A 23,678-nucleotide genomic window follows, 5' to 3' on the forward strand; every position below is an offset into this window, starting at 1 on the left:
GTTTCATAATAAGGGAATTTTTCTTTGATACAGCATCTGCATCAGAGCCAATTTTACCTGCAAATGCATCATTCTGGTGCAATTTATCTTTGTTTGAAACAATCTATGTGGGTACATCCAATTTTTATAAAAGGGCATTCAACAAATAGAGTGGTTTGCAATGTTATTGCTTCACTGATGCATAAGTATTGAATCCCCAAACACAACATTAGCTAATTAAGCTGGGGGTGATTATTGGCTGCAGGAAAAGCACACACTAAGGGAGCATGGATTAAGCCTGCCCTCTTACTGCACTTGCTGTGGTTGCTCCCTGAATACAGTGAGGATGTAGGTTTCCAGGAGATTAAATCCAGCAATGATTCACACCTGGAATCTAAAAGAAGGCCAAAAAAAGAAATAATTTAGATGGAGCTTCTTAAATCCAGGGTGCTGCATAGACTGGATGGAATTTAAGCCAAAGCTTCTTCAAAGCCAAAATCCCTCCAGTAAAATAGCAGTGAGAACTCTGCTTTTAGCTGGAGTTGTTGCTTGGCACATACTCACACATTCTGTGGTACTGAATAGTCAGGAAAACCCAAGTGGTAGCAGGGGAAGAGGTGGGACTGCCCTGCTCTGTGGCACTTCAGTCTGAACCTGCTTGGCATTATGGTGACAATGGTTTTTTCAGTTGTGCTGGCACAACTCTGTGGGGCTGCACAGCCAGGCTTATCACAATATCCTGGTGAAAGATGATTATTAACTCAGTTGCTCAGTTTATAGCCACAAAATTACTGTGAAAGCACAACTGAAGGGGTAAAGAGCAATAGGTAGGGAGCTGGGAGCAAGGGACACAGGGAACAAGGGCTGGAGCTTCCTAATCTGCCTTCCCACTCAAAGAAAATGCTTTGCAGAGCTGTTCCTCTGTCTGCAGCTCCTTTTGTCCTCAATGTGCTTCAGGCATCAGCTCAAGACAGTCTGGAGACAAATTAGGAAAGTAACAACTGTTTTATTAAAAAGCTCATAAGCCAAGGTGAAATCTTCCCTTTCATCAAAACCTGCTCCCCTAATGGGATGTTGAGTGATCACAAAGTTAAACAGCAGAAAACAAGATAGAAATTTTATCACTTAAGAAATGCTTACCAGGCAACCAGTGCTGGGAGGCAGGAAATTAATGCTCATAACTTCTGGTTAACTCTGTCAGAGGGGTCGTGTTCCTCTCCTTTGTGTGTCTAAAAAAATGGAATACAAAGGTGCAGGAGAATCACCTGGGCTTTTGATTTTCCAGGGAATGCTTTTTTCTCCATAAACTCATTGTCCTCCCCTCACAGAACACACACATCTGTTAAACCAGAACATAAAGTTCTGGAAATCCGTCGCCTACTCGATGATATAAATCAGCCTAAGCTGCTTTCCTGATGTCATGTCTTGGACAGATCCCTTCTGATTTCCTCAACAGGAATTTTGGAGCGAGCAAAGAGAAATCAGACTGCCCTGATCAGTGCACCTCATCACTTACACTGAGCCTTGCTCCTGTTAAGGCAGGACTTCATTTCTTTTGTTTAGTGCTACAATAATTTCCAGACACATTGTACATGGTCTGTATATTGATAATATGAGGTAAAACACGAGAGTGGGGAGGTTATAAAAATGCTTATGCAAGAAACGGTGGAAAACTCCAAGACACTGGAATCCAGGTATGGGTTATTATGTAATTCAAGTAGACAACATTTTTCAGTCTCTTAAGCAATGAAAAGTTAAGATATGTAATTAAAAAATAAATAAAAAAATATGTAATAATATTATCATCATGTGTTTTGTTTATGGTCAGCTTAAGGTATGAGCACAGGAATGATTGCACACCGTGCCAGTCTGGTTTGGGTATTTGCCTTTGCAAAACTAAAGAGATCAGTTGCAAAGGAAACATTTGTAATAGTGTTTTTCTGAGTAAATGCTTTCATCTCAAGCTTTATTAAAAATGCACATAACTAATACAAATGTAATAATAAATGCATGGCTGCCAGCAATCCATGCAATATCCCAAAAATGCCAAGCAAAATAAAAATGTTTGCTTATAGGAATTGTTAGACTTTTCTCATTCCCTAACCCCTCTGAACTGAATGAACTAACCTCTTTTGAGTCAATCAAGTCACACCTACCTGGGATAAAAGAGTCTGACCCAAATAATCCCAAATTAGATCATCAGCTGCTGACACCATCGATCTCCCGAGGTTTGGGGTGGCCTGAGCTGCCCTTGTTCTCCAGCAGCTCAGAGAACAGACTTCTTTCTGAAAGAAAAGAGGAATTTTAAACAAAAATATGAGCAATACTAAAATAATCATCTTCTTCGAAGTATCTTAATTTGCTGCCATTAACATGTAATCAGAAACCAGATTATGACCTTGTCAAGCAGAACAGCAATTATACAGTATTATATTCTTGCTTATACAGTTGGGGCCCTGCTTGCTGCCTTTTATTATACCTTGCAGGAAAATTCAGGTGCTGTTGAAACAATTTTAAGGTCTTAATATCGGGTTTGATCTGCCAAAATCACCACCCAGAAGTTCAGCTGCAAAGACATTCTTTACACTAATCCATTTTCAGAAAGCCAAAAAGCTGGATAAATACTGAAGATAGAAAAGAATGAATTTCCCAATTATTCTCATGTACTGGGTGTTTAATATCTGTTGCCTTTCAAGAACATTATATTCTTGAGATAATTCAAATTGGGACACTGTTTCTAGTGCTACTTTTTCAGTACATAAATGTAGTCATTACATATGGCTTTGAAATTCCACAACGATATCTCTTAAAATAAAAATAAATATTTCAATTTTAGTAGCTTATGATGTAATTAGATCAAAAATGTTGCATGCAAAACTTTTAATTTTATTGAGAATCACTTACAGCAGTGCTCTGATAACTATTAAATCTGTTTGAAAAAGAAAACCTTGTTGGTATCAGGTACAAATAAAACTCATTCCTTTCCAAAACCATTGAGATGAAATCCTTTCAAACACCGACACACCAAGGCACACAATATCCCTCAGAAGGATCAGAAGGCCCTCACAGTAACTGTAGGGTTTTTTTCCTCATTTCTATGGCATATGTTGTATCAGAAATCACAGTTAAAAGAAATTTCATGCTCAAAATGGAAATCGTTTCTCACATGTAACTCAGCCAAAAATTCCTGTGATGGCAGAATTAAATTTGGGGTTGTTCTCAAATGGTAAGGAAGCTACAATATGGAACAATTACCTTTTTTTTATTCCTAACTGCTAAGATTGTTACTTTCTCTGAACATTTATAATCAACTTGAAGACTCATCAGAAACTGTCAAGGAAGTCCATTGTCTCTGCCCAGAATTTCTTTTGAATTTTTTAGAGGAATTTGCATATGTGCTGATCTGGAAGAAATAATTAGTCCTTTTTTTATGTAAAATGCAATGAGTATAGCAGATGGGTTCCCTTACAAACAGTTCCATGGAAGCAGCACCTCAGCCTCAGCTGAGACTCTTTTTCCCAGACAGACAGGTGGACTCTACCTGAGGGCCAGACCAAGCACCACATCCAAAAATCAAATTCCAGACTGGTCAGACTGGAGAGAGAAAAATTTTGGTGATTTCAATGTCTGTCTTCTGCCGATATTTTTTATTTTCTTGCAGTAAAAATATCCCAAGAGAAAAAGATCTCACTGCATGTAATTTTTTTTTTTGTTGAGTCATTTGGTTTTTTTATGAATCCCATGTAGAGGTGTAGCTTTACAAAATGCCTCCTGCATGCAGGAAGAACTTCCCTCAGAACAAACTCTACCTGAGCACCAGGGAAACAAATAAACTTGGAGTGATGACATTTCAAGGGCAAGGAAAAATCCTGTTCAGAGGAGAATTATCTGATTTGGTTCGTGTTTATTTTTACTTATCTCCAGCAATCTGCTCTCCAACAGAAGATGCTTATTTGCAGAAGAGAAGACATTCTCCTTCTTGGAATTATGCCCAACAGGAGCCACTAAGGACAAGAGGTACATCCTGAGAATGTATTAATTAGCTCATGTAATAGGTGACCAGTGTTGGAAAAGTTGACACAATACTTCGTGTCATATCTCTTAACTAGTCAAGGATAAATTATTCATTTCTTCCCATCATGCTTCTTATCCACTAGGCTAGAACTACCTTCCACTCAGGAGCCCCTATTCCAAAGTAAAATATGCTACATGTGAAATTTTAGAATTAATTATTCCCAAATTACTTGTGTAAGCTCCAGGGTACAGCTCAGCTAATTTATTTTACACATGCTTGCTGCCAAGTTAGAGGGTTTTACAATTTCACAAGAAATCTTTTCCTCTGAGGAACTGTTTGGAGAAACTTTTTCAATCCCAGTATCCTGCAATGAAGGAATAACTCCAGGTTGCAAGCTGAAGTAAACCTGATTGTAGCAGACTGGTGCCTAGGTTAGGAAGCAGAAAAGACCTGTTAGTTTTTTTGCTGCAGCTGAAACACTGAGAAAAATGCAAAAGGGAAAATTAAGGCTCAATCCTTATTTTTAGGTTATTTCTAATGCAGTGACTTTGTCTTGCAAACTCTTTCACTTAAGGCTTTAACTAATGCTGAGTTACTGGTGTGCCACTGATGGTATCCAGTAGTTACTGAATATAAACCTGAATGTTTGTGCCCTCCAAGTCTTTGCCTCAGTAATATCTTTAAATATGTAATAGTCTCTGCCTGTTGGCTTGTTTTCTCATAGGGAGGGTGACAGAACATTTTGTGTTCTCTTATCTTCAATAGCAATGAAACAGGAGGAGCTCCACAATGCGAAACCAAATCTACTGCTATTAATACAACATCCCAGCCACAGAGAGGAGATTTGTTTATTTACCAAAGCTAGAGATGCCTCTCTCTGACCTTTCCAGAGCTTGTATGCTTTAGCTGGGAATAGATTCCTCAGAACTGGGCTCTCTCTTAAAAATATACAGTAAAAAACATACACACACACCCCCGAAACAGAGCCCAGGCTGCAGCCCAAATTGCACGAAATGACACACAGCTTTGGATAGTTAGAGTGAGTCTAACTAGGGCACAGTCCATATTCAGTTTTGATTCCTTTGCTAGAGCACAGAGATCACTCAGCTTTGCAAAGCCCACTCGCCTTCCTTGCTGCCACTCAGCGACACGTTCAGCTGATATAACCATACATGGGCCCATTTTCTGTCTCAGGCCTAACAGCTCTCTGCAGCCCAAGAAAACCTGCCAGGATGGATCTTCTTCTTTGCAGAATTATAAAGTGCTTCAAACTGTAAGGTATTTAAAAAAAAAAAAAAAAATCTGAGGTAGAGATTGCCTTGTCGTGGAATTCGCCCTGCTTTACCTGTGCTTTAAACCAGTGAAAATCATCCCATACATACACAAATCAAACATTTTTGAACCAGATTTTTCACAGTTGGTTGTATTTACTGACCTGTCTGTACAACTTAAAATAGTATCTGCAAGAGTTAAATCTTGCATTAGCATTAGGGATTCAACCTGATTTAACCTCACAGACTCAGGACCTATTTGGTTAAGCTGGTGCATCTCTGATACAGCAAGAACCCAGAGTCCTCCACAGCTCCCTTCGGTGATCCTTGCTGGACAGGCTCACTTTTAATTTCCCCAGCCCTCTGCTCTCCAGAAGCAGCTGCCCTGCACCACAGTTGGCAGAAAGGAGTGTGGGTTGGCTCCTCAGCCATCTACTTCTCCAGCTCAGAATATTAATTCAACTTACCACCAATTTTGGTTCCTGCTCCGTGACTGATATTTTAGTCTAAGCAGACTAACAGGGAACTACAGAAGCAGATCTGGGAGTAGGAAACCAAGGAATGAACTGGCCCTACATATCCTGATTAAAAAGTAATAATCCCTAAACAACACAAAGGAAAGCAATAGTTATGCCATCTCCTCCTCCAGCTGAGCTATGACAGAAGGCAGCACAGTCCTAGCAAGACCCAGACTTATTGGGCAGCTGTCAGATAAGCTCTGAGCTTGCTTAACTAACCCTCCAAAGACCGAGGTGGGTGTTCTGCAGGCTCAGTCTGGGTTTAAGGCACTGCAGTGGGTTCCCTGCTCTGCTCCCCCTGCCCTCTACCATCCCTCAGTCATGCTGGCTCAGTGCTCCTGAAGCAGAATTCCAAAAGCCACTCACCTGAAAAGTAATTCAGGGATAAAAGTCAGCCAGCCCTGTTCAGTGCTCAGTGCTCAGTTCCCAGCGTGACTGCCCTGTCTGCCAGCTACACTGGGAACTTGCTTGTAGGGCTGAACTCTGAAACTACCTGGTTTAAATCAACTTTTTCTACCCTGGATGACTTTCCAGTGCCTGTAACCACACAGTGAGGGAGGATAAAGGGATGGAAAGCAGGAGCAAAGTGTAAGGTGGGAGCACAATTTCTTCTTTTGGCAGAAGTACCAGATATGGGGCAGCTTGTTTGTTGAACTATGTATTATGTCACAGTCTTGTTTTAATTATAATTTTACTATCATTGTTCTCTAGGCTTTACATAAGGGCTGTGGTTTGACCATAGAAATCATCTGTAGAATTAGAAAGAAAAGGCAAGAGTCTAAAATAACTGCCTTTTCTCTACAACCATTGGGCAAAATTATCTATAATAATATTATTCTCAACCACACAGCAGCTTGGAAGGCCAAAAAACTGTCTTTAATTACTCTAGAAATTATTTCACACTCTTGAAGGAACTGGTTTAGCAGTGATGCATCCCCTCATGCTCTGACCAACTTCACACTTCATTTTTTATCCAAATCTAAGAAACAGGCTTTGGGGACCTTGTCGGTATTCCTTCCTACTCAAGTCTGTTCCCATCTGCCTGATCCCCTCAGTGACTTTAGAATACTTCTTTTGTGTCACCAGAGCTACTGCTGCCTCCCAGTCAAACTTCCCACACCAATCTCTCAAACTGCTTTTGCACGTTCAGTTTCTGTTTCTGCGAGTGCATGAATAAGGGTTTGGTTGTGTGCACAAAATTTACTATGACCATTTTTACAATTTAGGTTCAGGCAGAGAACTCTGTACACATGGCAAAGCTCTGGCTCCGTGGGAAATCGTCAAAAAGCATGTGATCCCAGGAATTAGGGGAAAGTTTTGTGAGGAACCTGTGGAAAGGGGTCCCTCACCCTGCCTGATTCACAGCTGGGGTTTCTCCCTGGCAGTTGAGACCGGTGATGTGAGAGGTTAGACAGGAGTGGGAGCAGATTCCTGTGGGGCTTCACCAGCCAAATTCCTATCTAGGAAAAGGTTGCTACAGCAACTCTGAGCCTCCTGAGATACAGAAATTATTGTAAGGGCTGCTGAAATGCCTCCCCACTGCTCTGAGACAGGATAAGGAAAATCCTCCCCTTTGATACAGAATGGTTGCTCACTGCCACACTTCACACCAGCTCTAAGCAAGCACCAGGTTTCCTGAACTTTCCCAGGAGCTGATGGATACCTTACCCTTTCCCAAATGCAGTTCCTCATTTACATGTAATGCAAACATAGAAATAATAAACCTAAACATCACAAAACAAGGACTTCAGTTCCAACACCTTTTTTCCCCATGGAGACCGTAAGAAAAAAACAAATCATATGGCAGAAGTTAATATTCTGCTGAGTGGGCTGGACAGAATATAGAAACCTGTCCAAAGCCAAAATATGTCTTTTCCAGACTAGAGCTTGTGGTTTTCAAAAACCACATAGATGGAAAAAAACATAAACAAAGCAAACCAGGACAAAACCCCTCAGAGCTCCTCAATGACTGTCAGCAGGTTTTTGGCTGCCCCCAGCCTGTGCCTGTTTTCCTCTGGCATCTGGCCCGTTCACAGGTCGTTCAGTCCACTGGACTGTGTAATAAATACCAGACAGAGATGATGCTTTAGACAGAACAGGAACACTTGTGACTGAAACAGGTCCTGAATCTAGAATGGGGTGGCCTGAGGACAATCAGAGCATAAAAACAGCCAATGGTGCACACTGTAAGTGGAAAAACTTTCTCCAAATTGCTCCCGTTTCCCTTCTTTTCCCTCCTCAACAATGCTGTTTGGTCTAGAAGCCAAAGCTGAAAACAGCAGGATCAATGTTGTGAAGTAGTACCTGTGCTTACCTGAAATAACTGGATGTTGTTTAAAATTATTTCTTTAAAAACAGGAATCATAACTTTTGAACAGATGCTCAATTTAAACCTCTTGTGGCATTTTGGCCACAACAAAAAGGACCAAATTCCCTTGGGAATAAATTTAGTCAAATCGATGAAGTTACCTCCTGGCTGAATCTGGCCTAACATGCCTAAAACATCCTTTGGGATTGTTCAGTTCCAAGTGTTGCACTAATCCAGTCTCTGCAGTTCCTGAAGGCTATAATGTTTGGTGTCAGCATATGGCATTTTAGACTTTTTGACACAAGCTTGGTGTCATTAATAGAGTATTTCATTGCTTTCTTACCTTTTGCCAGGTCTGTGAGCTTTTGGATTAGCACTGAAAAGCTTGAGAACAAACTCTGCTTTCAGTATGACAAAATATCTTGCTCAGGTCAGAGAAAATTTTTATTTTTACTTCTCTCAGTTTAGTGTCTGCTGTGAAGATGATTCTCAGAGATCAAGAAAAGCATATAATGTTTAAAACAAAACATTTGTAAACCAAGGATTTCCTGGATATTTCTGCTTTCTTATTTATACTACGTCCTGGACCTTGTGAAATCACTGTTTAACTTTCAGTATTATTTATGGAAGCAAGCCTGTTGCTGTTTCCAGATCTTACAGAGAACCTTCAGTTTGCAGTTTCAGTACTAGGTGCATAGTCCTGGCTTAAATTAATCAACTAAAAAGCAACATACAGTAAGCACTTAACCCTCTCACACCCTGGCTGAAACTTCACAGGTAGGATCTTTTCCTACCTTGAAGCTCTCTCATCAGAGTCAGGTTCCTGGGTCCTAAAAGCTCCTCTTCTATGACAATTTAGAATTTGGGAGTGCAGCAGAGGTGAATACTAATTTTGGGGCATTTCCGTTGCGCACAGAGAGAGATGCGAAACGTTCCCCCCTCAGTTATAGATATGAAATGCCTAAGCATGGAAACAGATTCTAGGAAATGAACAATTTTTATGAGGTTTTGCATGCTGCCACTATTGATCAACAGTCTTCAATCCACAATAGAGAGGGGCAGACAAGGAGTAATGATTCAGTGCAGTGAGTGTGTGCTAAATCATTATTAACCTCTGTGCTGTCACTGTGACTACTCTGACTTGCAACCACGGGGGGAAAATCAGCTGCAAGTGGAACCCTCCTCAGCACATGGGCCCTGGATTTGCAGGCTGTAGCATTATGTGTCATCATTCACAGCTGCATAAACCAAGTGCAAAGTAGATTTTGAATGTTAGCAGATCAGAAATGAACATTTTACATTCATTTGCATGAGCAGAAATGACCTGCATGTGGGAAGCTCACATGGCTGCTGGTAATGGTTGCACAATAAGTACTACAGTGAAGGGAAAAGGATGAGAGAGAGTAATAATAAGTAACTAATTTAAAACTCTGCTCAGGTTCTCCCTTACCTTAGGGTCTTGTTGACACCTGTATCTTTATGTCACATCACAGAAGACACATGGGATCATTGCTCAGGCTTCACCATCACACCAGCACCAGGTAAATACACTCAGGAAGCTCCTGGGATGACACATAAAGGTTATAAACTGATGATGGTAGGATGGAATATCATCATTTACCAATGTTTTTTTAAGACCTGGGAAAATTCATCCCAAAGTCTTTATCTAAAAGAGAAAGTATTAAGGCTGCAAAGTCAGGCACACACTGAAATTAGAAAATTTCAGCATTAGAAAAAGCAGCCAGGAATCCTGTGATTAAAGATTCCTTTAGGGCATATACATGGAAAGGCAACCTTTATTCTGGCATTTTCTAACTTCAGTGTACTTGTGAATTATGTACATTTTGGCAAAGATTTTGTATCTGTAAAATGTATATATTATATATAGAACTGAATTAATCTCTGATATATTTCTGCCTCATAAATACAGTTTCCTGTTTCCATGCTGGAATCTACAGCATTATCATATTCACATGCCAGTTGCTGGATTTATTCTTGATAATCCAAAGGCTGAGCCTGGCCGTGGCTCAGCCTCTCCAAATTTCAGTCTTATCTGGCATTTTTTCTAAGTCACCCAGATAAATTATCTCAATGTCCCGAGGGAAAGTGATTCTCTTGTCCAGGGGCTCTGGAGAGCTCCAATTTTTTTTTTCTTCATCTGACACACAATTATGAGCTCAAGTGCTAAGAGTGATGAACAGATGTTTTTTTTCTTTTCCACTGATATAGTTTTTTAAATATGTAATGTTTTACCAAGAATTTCAAAATAAAAGAAGTAGTTTTTAAAACACTGAGTTAGCAAGAGTGTGGCAAATTTATTTCAGTGTGCAACAAGCCACATAAAGAAAGATCAACACAGTGAGTCTGAAAATAATCTTCCTGTAGAATTAGAAAAGTGGAAGAAAGGCTGGAGAAGGAGACCCACTAATCATCTTCTTGCAAGTCATATAAGAACATGACATATTCATTTGCACTTGAACAGATTATTTTGTTCTCCAGAAGAAAGAAAAAAAAGTTTCCTATAAATTTTTTCCCCATAAATTAAATAAATGAGCTAACAAATTAGAAAAGAAAAAAAAAACATATTTAACTTTTATTGCATTCAAATTTTGAATTATAGACGTGGCTCATTTTCATTCATGTCCTCTTTCTATGATAGAATGTTCTGCAAAAGCAGTGAAACTGCTTTTTGTGGCTCCCTTTAAGTAGAAGTTACACAAACACTGGTCCCACTTAATTCAGTGAAAACTGAGGCCCCTGTTCGACCTGAGAGCAGAGCACAGAACCTTCAGTATTCCACCTGCACACCCATTCCACAGCCTCCTTCCCTCTTTCCTGCCCAGGTACACTTCCAGGGGAAAAAAAAAAGGCAGGCAGAGCACAAAGCATCCTCTGACATATTCAGAGAGCTGATGTGTCCACTGAAAACATATTTCCAACATGCCAAGAACACCCATGTTTGGGTCAGGAGATCCTGCCTGCTCCAGTGAGAGGTTAATGGAAGATGGCTGTGTACGTTTGCTGCTGTTACTCAAATATCACTTCCTTATGACAATATGCATTACTTAATCTGCAAAGGTCAATGAATTGCTCTTTAGTTCCTTCCAAATGCCTCAGCAGTGAACTTTGTCGTTTTTAATACACATTTCTCGGCAAAGAACTGGTGGTACAGGTTTGAGGCTTAGAATGTCTCTGCACCTGCAAACACCTTTCACTGCACTGTATTTCCAGCACTTCCCACACAGCTTCAGAACTGCCAGGCCTAAGCAGAGACTCCCCTGCAGAGTTCACTCTCAATTTGCACAAGCTAAGCAATAATGAGTTCAATTATTACTTTTTTTTTAAATCTTCTTGCAATGTAAATGATTAGCCAGAGTACTGAATGTGAAACAGAAACACAGATGTAGGAAAACCGAGATATGTTATCAATTGCAGTGTGACCATGGTGAAGAGCAGTTCAGATGAGCAACTTACTCTGCATTAGATCACTTAAAAAAAGAGGTGGACACAGTGCAGGTCAACAGCTTATCCAAAGTGCATAAATGCACAGAGAATGGTATGAATGAGCACAGCCCTAATCCTGGGAGATGGACCCCACAGCTGCTGACTCCCCTTTTCACCCACGGGGGGCTCCCCTGGAACCAGGCATGTTTGTGTGGATCCCCAGAGCCTCCAGGTTTGGGGATAAATCCTGACCCAGTAGGATAGTTTGAATAGCACCAGAAATCTCCCTGCAGCACCAGGACTGCAGGGTTTAACTTAGCAGGTAGTGGAATGCACAAGCACAGCACAGAGACAAGACTGGGGAATTAGGCTGCTGGCAAGTAGCAGCTGAAAGCTGATTGAACACAACAGATTGGGCTTTCAGACTGGACAGATAGGCAGCAGCTATTTAAATGGAGCATTAACAGTTTTGCTCTTAATTATTTCCAAAACTCCCAGCTAATGCAAACTCAGTATGACATGTATTTTGGCCTCAATTAATTATTTGCTGTTTCTGTGGGAATGCAGTTAAAATAAAGCCGAGTGGTTTGTTGAGAATTTCTGCCTCTTTAAAGTCATTCTCTGAAGTGCTTGGCTTCTTTCTGCAAACAGCTGTCATGGAAGTAACTGAATCTATACCTCACAGAAACGTTCACTTTCTCCATTTCAAGTGGAATTTCTTTCTGAAATGACAGTGCCCTGCAAGCCAACAAATGGTCCCCGCTCTGCCCAGTGGCAGGTGGAAGGCCATGGAACTCCAGAGCTAAATGTGGAAACTTTATGCCTTCAGAAAAGGGAGATTCCTATCTTGCCTATCTTGCATCTTACTTTTTTGGTCTGGGAGGATCTGACATTGTGGCATTTCTATGTCTGGGGCAGCTTTTTCTAGAATTTTCTACGAATATATTACTAGGAAGTTTTATCGCAGATACTTATGTAGTTTGTCCTGTGAAAGCCACAACAGCTGGTTTACACCTCAAAGAATAAACAATTACTAATAAAAATGTCAGACCTTTCCCAAACGTCTCTGAAATAAGAGAATGACCTTCCAAAACATGTTTCAACAGGCTGCTTTAATGCAGCTACTTCCAAAAGAGCTTTGTTCCTGTATCTGTATTTTCTATACATCCTCCTTGATACTCACTCTGCATAAAATACCTGGGATCTCTCATCAATACTAATCCAATATGGATCCAGACACACAATAGCACTTGTGACAGATGGGACAGAATGTACTGTGTGACATTTATTCAGCTTGTGAGAGGACAGACATATAAAGATTATGGCAGCATAAAATAAAAGAGGTTCATGTAGACAACACATGATCCAGAGGGAAGAACTGCTGGCTGGCACAAAGCCAACCCATCCAAAAATCTGACACATATTTCTACTGTCATGGTGAATTTATAGCCTGAGATTTTGATATTCTCTTCCATAAAAACCCCATTCAATGTCTCCTTTTTATTTCATCACACTTAGGAGAGGGAGAATGTCCTCTCCCCAAATTGAAGTGAGTGTGAATTTGATTGAACCTCTTTTCTAATCAGAATAATTGAATTGATTCTTCTTTGAGCCAAAACAGCAAAAAACCAAACTCCTGGTACTGCTTTGGTGTACCACAGCCCTCAGGCCTCTTGTTTGGATGATTCAGAAGGAATCAAAATGTACACAAAGAGTAACAAAACCCAACTTTGTATGTGTCAGCCAGGACCAAACAAAAGGATTTAACTGGAAAGTCTTGGTTCCCAGCAGTCACCACAGTTTTTCAAGCAAAAATTGTTAATGTATAAAGCAGCTAAGATGAGCTGCACACATCCCATACCACATGGACAGACATCCCCTTCCCATCAGCCATGATGTCTGTACAGAAAGAAACACAGAAGCAACGGAAGTTGTTCATGGCTCCAGCACCCAAATTCAGCATGAAATGGCTATAAAATGCTGATTCCAGTATTCTGAGGCCTTAACAGATGTCACGAGGTAGAACCAACTTGTCTCAATGTACGAGGATATTGGATGCTCCAAATTTTCTTGCGGATGATGAGCATCCCCAGGTTTTGAAGGAATACCTGCCAGGTTCCCACAGCTCAGTGACTGGACATTTTTTAAAAAGTGGTGCTTGTCTTTAAAGGTCAGTTTAATCAGGGAGATCTCCCTGCTTTGCAGAGCAGCAGGGAGTTCTGCACAGCAAATATGAATTAGCAAGTCCACTTATCCCCTCCTACAGTTGTCATAAACAGGTGCTACGTGGATCCAGGCCAGAAACAATCCATGTCTTTACCATTCTCAAGGAGATTTTCATTTGTCTTTCTTCTTAAGTCTTTCCTGTGACATCTGAAATGAGTAAACTCTTGTATCTGCAAGGTAATCAAGTTCACATTTGGGAATGGTACATGAACTCAACACACTGCCCTGAGGCTCAGGCCTGAAGGAATTTCAACTGTGCAGAGATGGAATATGCAAAGACAGGAGGTGGTTTAACCCAGGAGGCACTAAACCCCACACAGCCCCTGCTCACACACTACAGTGCACCAGCCCCTGGGAAGAAAGTTAACTCTATCCCAGCCAAAACCAGGACAGGGTGACATGGTGACATTGCTAACCGTGAGACTAGATGGGAATTGTTGGATTGCAGAGGCAGACATGCATGGAAATTTGTATTTTTTGGAACAGCAGTGCTTCTCACTCCCTTTGCACTGGTACAAAGAGCTCCACAAGTGTTGCTCCAGCTCCCCAGGTGAAGGCAGCACCAACCAGTGCAGCCGAGCCAAGGTGGAGCAGCAACACTGCTGGTTGTATTCCTTCAGTGCTGCAGGATTTCTGGCTGCCACACCTCAGGTATTCCTGGAGTACCTGGGGCTCCTCCTCCCCTTCCCGAGTGGCTGATTGGAGCTCCAACGTGGCCCTAATTTTGCAGCAAGTCTCAACAGGTAGAGTAAACAGTCCCCAGCATTCCTGGCACAGCAGAGCAGACTGAGCAGGAATTGTCTTTTAGCAGTTGCTATCCACAAGAGACAGGCTATATTTTCCAGTTAGGATAAAATTTTGGATAAAAGTTATGAACTCCAGATAGACAGTTTGCACTGTACCTTCCATTTCAGGCATAGATGTGAAACAGATTCTTGAATTTGCAGTCAGAACAAGGCAGGACAACGTTTGAAAAAGCTTTTTCTTTCTGTTTGAAGACACTGGAAAAGAAAATCTGTTTTCTCCCCAGTGGAGTGAGCTTTAATCCAAGCTTCATTTCTCTAGTCCATGGAAGGCAACATTACACAAATGTGTCCAAAAAGCACAATTTGGTACTGTATGTTTTCCACATTTCCTGTGCTGTAAACAAGAAAATTAGATTATTTAATTTTTTATTTTATTTAATTATTCTCTCATACCTCATATTTATCTCTTTATCTGCCTATCACTATATTGTCACTGAATTTTGTCACTAAATGCCATTATTTTATTATAAAAACAGGGCAGAAAGAAAATAGGGCCCACATGGGCCAGTGTTAGAGTTAGAACTGTATTTTTTTAAATTCAAATCCATTGTTTATTAAAAAAAAGTCAGAATCTTCATCTACTATGCACTTGGATCTTAAACAGTATTTTGCCCAGTTCAAAGATTCTGTATTATGTCTCCAGCTGGTTTTTTCTTAGAGCTATACAGCTGGAGCACAAAAGTATTCTGAAATGTCCCAACTGAATTTCAAATGAATATCAGAAATAGGCAAGGATATACATGATACATGCAGAATATGTGTCTGGGGAAATCACAGAAGATCTAGTTTCCACTAGTTGGTTATACATAAATTATTTAGGCAGTAAGCCTGTTGATTAGCTGGAGGCAAAGATATCTATTTTAGATGTACTTATGGTCAGGATTAACTCATGAAACTTGGATGGCATTGTCCATGAAACAGCTAAAATCATTTCAGCAACCTCTTTCAAAAATTAGATAGTCTCTTTTTGTATCACTTTTTAATTTTTATAAATGATTTTTTTTTTACTTTTTCCTTAACAAATAGGACAGGATTTTTGAAAATCATGTGATAAATGTCTTACAAAACTACACCAGAAACTATTTAGGGTGACTGGAGAAGAAAGAGGACTGGGAGCCAGGAGACCATTTCTATTTCTAGTTCTGCCATAGACTGTGTGACTGTGACTTTGAACCTCAGCTCCCGTTCCTGTGAAATGGGGATGATAATCCTGTTCTCTCAGGGATGTTCTAGAACACAATTTTCATTTTCATGGAGGTTTATGAAATGCTCGAAACCCCAGATTGGAAGCTGCAAATGCAAATAACAAATCAAGTAACAGTGACCACAGTATCAGTACTACTATTATTATTATTATTATTATTATTATTAATAATAATAATAATAGTAATAATAATAATGTTTGTTAATGTTATTAATATTAAATTATAAGCTTGATAGCATTGTTCTCAACCTGCACACAGCAGGAAAATCCTTGTAGCTCACTTCTAGGAACAGGAATGCTGCCGGCACAGTTTCAACATGGGAGTGGAAAAGAATTCTTTAAGTTCTCCATCTGAGCAATTGTAGGTGGTAAAATGAATATCTTTTCAATACTGCTTTGTGACATGAGAGCAGAAGCATCTTTAAGAGCTTAAAAGTATTTTTAAAATATGACTCAGGGGAGGTTTTCTTTTTCTAACAGAACTGGGGAAAAAAAAACCCACCCAGGAGTTAAACAATCTTTTAGAAATCCAAAACCTTGAAATAGAACAAGAATTGTAGGTCAGGATAATTTGAGTTCACATGCAACACCATTGACATATAATAAATCTATAAGAAGCAGAAATAACCAGATCTCTCATATTGGAAGCCTTGAGCTCTGAGAGATAAACCATAAGAATTTTTGTTCTGTGAGTGACCAAAAACTACCAGAGGTAATTTTGGAGGTTAAAGCCTCTTTGAAAATCTCTCATGTCTGTGAAACACTTATATAGGTTGTATTGAGTGGTAGAAATGAGGTGAGGAAGTGGAAACATAGCAGATCAATAAAACATTTAATCCACTAAAGAAAAACATGTTCAGGCTTGGTTAGAGTCACATTAATAGAGAATGAAGACAGTCCAGCAGCTTGTCTTTTCCTCCTGAGCAGCCCATGTTAGGAAGCATTTGTGAAGGCCTTAGGAAAGGTAGGGGAAGGTGACAGACACACTTTAATTGTACCCATTAATCTTACCACAAAAATATTGCCTTTTAAAAAACAAAACCTGGTAGATTGCGGGTTTCAGATTTCTGAGGGTTCAGACTGGAAGAATTTAACTGGTGAACCAAACAGAGCATTTGGTTTCAATCCCTCATTTTGTCTTATTTCATGAGAGAGAAAAAAAATCACCTTAAAAGAATTTTATATTAAATAACCAGTAAAAGAGCTTGTTTGATGGTACACAAGAACTTTATCAGTGTCTGAAAACTGAAGTGTGTTACTTCACTGTGTTACTAATACCTACCTATGAGTTTGGAGGAAATCCTCCACAAGGAACACAGAAACTTCAGCTTGTGTCATATCACAAAGTGTCAGCATCTAAGAGAAGTGGTAGTCATGTGCCATCAGTCCCAAACAATGGCTGAAAATGGAGTCATCTCCATGACTAAGGGAAGCTTTTCAATCTTACATTATTGCTGCTGGAATGCAGTGCACCTGCATGTCTTCCCTTCAGTCTTGAAAAGTCAGACAATGTGACTTTTTACTGTGATTCAGCAAATCTGTGGAATGACAGACACCCGTGGCATGGTGGAGCTGTTCATGTTACCGTGCTACAACACTGAAAGAAAAGAAAATATTGTTGTATAAACACCTTGATTATAGCCTCTGACGGGGTCAAGAGATTAAAAAAAGAAAGAAAAAGTTTCCAAAACAAGTCATTCAGACGGTTCACTTTAACTGAGGAATATTACTGTACAGAGCCTGAGTAAATAAAAGGTGAAAAGATAAAAAACTGGCATTACTGAGCTATCTCCTGGTTGTCACTGCTGGTCTCAGACAAATATAAATATCAACATGCACAGACTAATACAAATATATAAGAAGTGTAGCTGTTTGTACTTTTCTTGGACATCCTTTCCTTCATCCATCCTATCCCAGATGGGATCATGCAAAGCAATGTGCATGAGCACAATCCACTGTTTTGCTTTCAGTGTGTAAAACTGGTTTTGTTCCCAGGAATATCTATGAAGCAGGAAAGGAATTTGAATTTATAGTGTCCCTAGAGAGGGATACAATGGTACTATAAATCCAGAGCAATTATTGCCCTACCTTGCAGCTGGGAGGTTCCAGGACTTTTCATCAGCCCACCAAGGACCAGGGGATCTCACCTGGCCCCGAGTAATATAAACAGTGTAAAATGCATCCTGCAGAGAGTGAAAGGTAAACTCTAAATGCCACATTAGTATCTCTAACATACTCAAGAAACACAAAAAGAAACCAGTTTTAACACTGTAAGAAACAAGGCTGTGTTGTGGGTTCACGTGTCCAGTTTCAAACTGGTTCTGCTCTCCTGACTGAGGGCTTCCAAACTGAAGCCACTTCTTTGCTCAGGAAGTGGTGGCCCATGTCCTGTAGGAAAATAATTCAACTTTTATTGCACTATTAAGTTCTGCAGATCATACTATACAGTATGATCACAGCTGTGACACTACAATTGCCCATCAACTCATTGCAGATATAGAATACAGAGCAGTTCTGTAACACCTTACAAACAACAAACTGCCATTTTATAAATACTGTGCTTGGCCACACAGCCCCCCACAAGCTCAGCAGGATCCTCAGCCCCTTCTACAGAGAGCACAACTGAGATCCAGAAGCCCACAAGGAATATTTACATAGGGAAAAAATGGCAGCGAGCTGCCAAATTAATCAGAATTAGACCTTAATTAGATGGAAAATTCAGGTCAGGATGAGATAAGAATTCAAATCTCGTGGGCACCAACCAGTGCTTTATTTCTAAAGTTGTTGTGCATTTTTAAGACAACAGTCAAGATGATTCCTTTTCCAGAGAAACAACTTGGCCATCAAATATGGATAACTCATTTTTTTTAGATATGTACCGTGGATCTTGGTTCTGACATAATGTTTCTCTCTCCCATACTTTTAGATTTCCTACTGAAATCAGAATGGAATAGACAGAAAGATTTTTCCAAGCAGGGAAATGGACATTATTGTGGCAAATACTCTAATGGAGTCTTCAGCGACAAACAAATGACTATAAATAAGATAAAGAAATAAAATAAGAGATGTACCAACCCAAACTGTGATCTCTTATAGTTACTCTCACTGAGATCAGAATTCCAAGGCAGCAAGGAGCTGCTTTGTGCAGGAACAGTGATCCAGTTCTAGAAATCTCCCAGCAGCAACACTATCCTTTGTGTTCACATTCTCTTGGTCTCTGTGGAAGTCAAATTCTACCTGCTGCTGATACAGGAACACACATTGCCAAGGAACTAAAATTATTCAGAATAAACTCAGATCACCTTAATTATCAACATTCAAACTCATATTTTATCACTGATTTCTCTGCTGGGTTTGTGTAATTGTTTCATGTCAGGATCTTTTTGCATTTTGCTGTTTAAGCTATAAGCTTCTTATTGGGGGAGAGAGGAAAAAAAACTCCTTGACATAATACTGTGAAATCAAAGAGCAAGCTGACTGGAAAAAACAGTTACTATATTTAAACTGCATTATCCTATGACACAACTGCAGATTTAAAACCTTTCCACTTTGATACAGCATTTTTGCAGCATTTTAATGTGCCTTAGTAGATTTCAACTGGTTGAAACATTTTAATAACTGTAATTTCAGAGGAATAAAATAGTACAGTGGGAGGAAGAAACAATGCCCCCATTTGTCACTCATGAAGACTTGGATTTGAAATCAGCTAGGGAGATGAGCAATGAGTTTGGTGGTCTCAGCCTAAGCCCCATCAGGCAATTAGCCAGGCTGCAAAAATCATGACATAATTTGGCACAATTAAGCACAAGATGATCACTTTGTCTATGTCCACTGAAAGAGATCCAGGACTGAAATAATAAGGCTACTGCAGGTCAGCATTCAAGTGTATTGGCTCAACAACTGGCATTTTGTGTAGTGCCCTTCTGTGCTGTGTTTAGCTCCACTCAAAACTATTAATCTGGTTTGAAAATTGAGCTACAAAATGCATGTTTTTGTGTACAGCAAGAGAAAATTCACATTATGACCAGTAACTCTGCTGTGAATCTGCTTTGCAGCAATAGGGATGACTTAATGTTATTGCAATTTGAAGGAAAGCATCCTGCAGTCTTCTCTCAGGCCAAATTCCCATTTACTTCAATTAGTAAGCATTACAGGAACTGTTTTAATGCTGCTGCCTGATGTGTTGGCTGCTTTTTCTTAATATATTACAGTGAAAAAAGATAGTAGGCCAAATGTAAGAATATATCCTTCCATTATGTGAATGGAATTTCATCAAGGCCAAAGCTGCCCCATTTTGTTGTGTTGCTTTCTGAGGTACCACTCTGAGGGGTTCCGGTCTAAAAACAAACTGCAACTTCACAGCAGCAAAATAAATCGATTTTCCTTCCTTAAAAAGGGAGAATGCAAAGCTCCCTGCACCTGCTGGGAGTATGAATCACCTGGAGCTTTCATGGGCTCGGTGCTTAAGGCAGAGCTGAGGTGCTGTCACTCTGATTTGGGTCAAGATAACCACCTTCTTTAAGAGACAAGGCAAATGGCATCAGAAGCTTCATGAATCCTTGCAGAGTGATGGGAAACAACACTGATTTCAACTCACAATTCTAAATTTGTATGATATCAAGTGATGCCAAATTTAGCAGGTACTGCTTCTGCGGCAGTGTCTACATGGGTATTTGTAGCACATTCTGCACTGTTCTGTCTAGACCAAGCACTCTATCTGCAAATGTTCTTCAAAAGTGTAGCTGCCAGAAGATTTGGAAGTTGTCACCTGCAAAGAAATCCTCATTGGTCAGCAGGATCAGTTTTGCACATCTGGGGAAAGACAGGGAAACAACTGTGGAGGAAACGCAGAGGTTATTCTGCTCTGGGGGAGAAAGAATTGTAGAACAGTCCTTAATTCAGTCATTCTTCTCTCAAAATTCCCTGAACCATAACACAACACATGACAGAAATAAACACAGGCAGAGAACTGTCCAGAATCTTTCCAGATTTTATGTTGGGTCTATGCTCAAAATGGAAAAAAAGGAGAAGAATGAAGTCATCTAATATTAATGCATGAGAGAGAAACAATGAAAGTGGAGTTTACAAACTGTGGCTGAACTAGTGGATCCCAGAGAATACCAAGAGTTCTCCAGGATTCACTAGAATGCAAGCTCTCTTTGCCTTCCCAGCAGCATTTCCTCCTGCTAACAAGTTAGACTGAAAGAACACCATATCTACTTTATCATACACTCTGCCAAGCCCTAATTGCACATGCCATGGCTCTGGTATGCTTAAAATATTTTTCCATGAGCCTTTTTGGAAACAGGCACAGAAAGGAAACCAAGAATGACATAAGAAGTATATCACAGGGAGAAATAATATGAAATACAATCTAGGATTCCTTCTAATATAATTTTGTTTTGCAAAGTGCTACTGATGTTTGATTGTAATACTTAAAAATAGTAAGAAAATGAAAGGCAGGAGTTTCAAGTCCTTTGCAGGTGCTCTTGTATATGAAGGGTAGTAAACATGCTTGTGTGTAAAAATACTGCTGTGGTAAATGTATTTTTACAAAAACCTACATATAATGCAGGTTATATTAACTTGGTAGAAGGGAAGAAACCACTCACATATATACTGTGCTGGTAATCAGTGAAATACATTAATTCAAGTCGCGGGTGTTATCCTGTATATGATCATTTTGGAAATGATATACTTTTTAATGTTGCATATGTACATAGTTGTGTGTTAGAGGATACTAAAAACTTAGGTGTGTGTTAGGTAGGCCTGTGATAGGCATTTATCAGGAGTTTTGTTGGCACTGAGTGCAAATTTTCAAAGATATATTGGTTTAATTGCAGATGCATGTGCGCCTTGTGACTTTGGTTTTGGTTTGGGGATGATGGGATCGTGTGCTCATACAATATCAAAAAAAACATTACAACTGGTTAAGAAACATACAGTAAACTATGTGAACTATATACAACTGCCACGTTGACATTCTTTACCTCTATAACAGGCTACGTCTACGTCTAGGTGCAGTGTGAGGTTGTGGTATGAAAAGGAACATAACTGTACTGAGGCAACATTTGGCCATGCTGATTAATCCTGCTGATAAGCAAGATAAAATTAATATGGGCATGGCATGGAATAAGTAATTGCCTTACCTGAACTAGGTCATCAGATCTAACTCACGAATTTTCATTCAGAGCTGTCCTGTGAAGTGTAGGCTGTCAAGTCCTCCTTACCTGGACCTTGGCCAGCCACAGAGTAGTCTTTTAGAGCAGTTGTACTTTTGTTAGAAAGGGCATAGGGCCACATACACCTTAGAATATCACAATTTTATATGGGGTGTCCCCTCTCCATCCTTCTTTTGCTAACACAGAGACAGAACTAAGATATTTCATTCCAGATCAGACATACAGTTTCTTATATCGTGGTGCCGTGGGTGGTTTATAAGTGATGGAAATGCAGATTGTATGTAGGATCTGCATTTATGTAAGCCAGCACACATGTAGGGATCAGCTTTTCTACTTGCACACGCGTATATATACAAGAATATCTCTTGGCACCAAGTTTTAAAGGGAAGGTGTTTACACTGTGTGCTGAATTACTTGCTGTGTTGTGTGCTTGTTGCAGGTGCATTAATGTCAGTTGGCGCTGATTTTTCTGTTTTGTGTTCATTGAAGTGTCTGTGAATTGCCGGGTGGGATGGCTGGATGAGGCAGTTTTCTGTGTTCTGTATCGGCGCCGAGATACGGCGCCGAGGAAAGCTGGGATCTCACCCCACACACGGCGCTGAAATCACACCCTGCAGCTCATTCCTCCTCACGTTATCGCCGCGCGAGCCGGGGCTGAGTGTGCTGTCACTGGGATGTGTGCGACGGGAACGGGGGGAGCTGTGCAAAGGACATTGCTCGGTGCCAGCGCAGGGCAGGACCTCTGGGGAAGAGGACAGGCGGGGACAGGGCCCTCACCTCTGCGCACTCGTGATGGGTGAGGCCCCTGTCGCGACAGCAGTTGGTGCAGCCCTACGGAATCACTGTAGTCACTGGGGTTGGAAGGGACCTGTGGAGATCATCCAGTCCAACCCCTGCCAAGGCAGGGTCACCCGGAGCAGGTGGCACAGGAACGCGTCCATGTGGGTTTGGGGCGTCTTCAGAGAGAGAGAACCCACGCCCTGCTGGGCAGCCTGTACTCACACACTCACACTGACTGCATGATGCTCCTATCACGACTGAGTTAGGGGCCGACACCACACTAACAGTCTTGACCGGATGATGCTCCTGTCGCGACAGACTGCGCCAGCCCCACACACACCCTTTGCCTGGATGGTGCTCCTGTCACGACCGAGGTGGGGGCAACCCCACACTCACCCTTTGAATGAATGATGTCTCTGTTACGACTGAGGTGGGGGCAACCCCACGCTCACCCTTTGCCTGGATGAAGCTCGTATGACGACAGCGCTGAGGGCAGCCCTCACAGGACGGCTGGCGCTCCTGTCACGACACGCGCCGGTGCAGCCCCGCGCCAGCACCGCCGCGACGCCTATCGCGACAGCGCGGTAGCAGCTCCCCCTCAGGGGGCAGCCCCGCTCCCCTTCGGGCGCGGGTTGAGGCCGGCACAAGAGGGCGGTTCACGCGGGGGCAGCAGGGGCGGGAAGGCGGCCGCCGCACCTGAGGGGCCGTCCCGGTGCGCAGCGGAAGCGCGGCCGTCGCCGCATGAGGAGCCGAGCGCCGTGAGGGACAACGGGCAAGGAAACGACCCGCGCTGCGCAGCGGCCGCGCCACCGCCATCGCCTCAGCGCGGCGGGGCGGGGCTAAGCGCTGGCCCCGCCCCGCGCCGCGGCCCCGCCAATGAGCGGCGTCCACATGCCGCGGCGGCGAGCGCGGCCCGGGCGGCCCCCGAGTTACATTAGAGCGGCC

The 23,678-nt window shown here is 41.3% G+C and overlaps 1 long non-coding RNA gene across 1 annotated transcript; it reads right to left on the reverse strand.

Annotated features, from left to right (window-relative positions):
• Positions 1-9,549: 9,549 nt before the first annotated feature.
• On the reverse strand, positions 9,550-17,775 carry LOC127470378 (uncharacterized). Its single transcript, XR_007904282.1, has 3 exons — positions 17,219-17,775; positions 14,664-14,901; positions 9,550-9,653 (listed from the first exon to the last, which is right to left on the reverse strand). It is a non-coding gene; the product is annotated as an uncharacterized LOC127470378 (long non-coding RNA).
• Between the last annotated feature and the right edge of the window lie 5,903 nt (positions 17,776-23,678).

The sequence above is a fragment of the Manacus candei genome, unplaced genomic scaffold (assembly GCF_025592945.1).
Source record: "Manacus candei isolate 608988 ecotype Guabito, Panama unplaced genomic scaffold, ASM2559294v1 h1tg000020l, whole genome shotgun sequence".
NCBI lineage: Eukaryota > Metazoa > Chordata > Aves > Passeriformes > Pipridae > Manacus > Manacus candei.